The sequence below is a fragment of the Cyprinodon variegatus genome, unplaced genomic scaffold, assembly GCF_000732505.1.
Source record: "Cyprinodon variegatus isolate N-32 unplaced genomic scaffold, C_variegatus-1.0 Scaffold1568, whole genome shotgun sequence".
In the NCBI taxonomy this organism is placed as follows: domain Eukaryota; kingdom Metazoa; phylum Chordata; class Actinopteri; order Cyprinodontiformes; family Cyprinodontidae; genus Cyprinodon; species Cyprinodon variegatus.
The window spans coordinates 77,514-79,184 of NW_015152021.1; positions in this window are offsets into that span (position 1 = coordinate 77,514).

The following is a 1,671-nucleotide window of genomic DNA, read 5'->3' on the forward strand; positions in this document are numbered from 1 at the left end:
TACATCTGTGTTGCTCCCACTACCCATCAAGCCTTCTCCATCCGCAGCCTGTACTGGACCAATGTAGACAAGAGGAAGTGTCTAAGTGTTGAAGGCTGTTATCGATAGTCTTCTCAACAAACACCATGGACCGAAGGAAATGTGTTTGTTGTGACATGATCAGGTGTATGCCACACTTGCCAACAACTCTATCTCCGATCTTAACAGCTTGCTGCACCCAACCACCAAACAACACATTTTACAGCACCTCAAGCAAAGCTGCAAACTCCTAAACACATCCTCATCACTGAACACCAGTCCTGAAAAACTGGAGGAAACACAGACATTGTGGCAATCTCTCACAGCAGAGAACAACTACAACTGCCACCCCCTTCGCCATTGAAGGGATTTTCTTCGCCATCATGGAGAAGCAGCAGCAGCCAGCCCCTGATCTAAAAAAATGTATGTCCTGTGGCCAGCCCAAATCCAAATATGAGGGTGATGGGAGCTTCATCCACAAGTTCTACCAAAAAGATCCTTTGAGGTACTTCTGCTCCAAAAAAGTATTTGATTCTTACCAAGCAGAGTCCCATGGGAAAGAGATGCCATTAGAGGTAAAACATTGTTTTTAAAGCCAAATAAGGTAAAGGACCCTAATCTTGCTTCAGTCTTCTTCTTATTTACCAAAACAAAAATACAATTTTATATTTCATAGCAGATCCAGTCTCCTACACCTTGTTCCTCCTTAAGGGCCTTTCAGACACAGGACTCGTTTTGTGCTTCAGAGAGTTAAGAAAGCCACCTACTGTCAAAATGGAAAATGGATGATTGATGACTTTATGACCTCTATGACCAATCCACCCCACCACCTCCACCACCCCCTGGAAAAAAGATCCATAGACAAAATATCCGTGTTGTTAACTTTATTATCCGAGACGCTGATTTCTATAGTCCAAGTTCCAGACCATCTCTTTGAGGCTCCCAAGAAATATGCGTTTTATATATGCCGGATTCAGCAAACTCTACTTGAAGAACTCTGTGAAGAATGATCTTTAGAAGGTTCCGGCATGTTTGGTGCATGGGGATACATCTTCAAGTACAAAACCGGCGAGCTCTACCTTTACCAACTGGATCGAGAAGAGAAACTCACTCCCCTTTCCAATACTTTTCCGGTAATGTAACCTTACCTATAATGATTGGGCAATGCTGAGGTTGGCCATCCCCTACAATATGAAAATAAAGGTGGAATTTGTTCCAACCGATGTTGAAATTGATGTTGATGTTGAAAAAAACGGAAAGATACTCTTTAGCGCAATATGGCAAACAAAATCTACCGCAAATAGGTGTTGGTCTCTCCGAGCAAGTAGGCCAAGAATCTGCGATGATTTATCTTTAGTTTGTTTGAGAAGCTTTCAATACAGAAAGTGGGATCTTTAGGAACATGCCAATGATACCATTTAATGTAAGGTGCCATAAAATAAAGGAAATTGGAGATCGAATTTTCAACCTCTTCCGGAGTTCAGGTTGCTGGCTTGATATTCTGACAGTGAAAAAAAACTCTGTCTTCTGGGGACACAACTATACAACTAACCCTCTTTTAGACCCACCCTCCACCCAATATATTTAGTGTGAGGAGGCATACCATCACAAATCTCCTTAAAGGAATAGTACACCCAAAACATGATTAGCCTT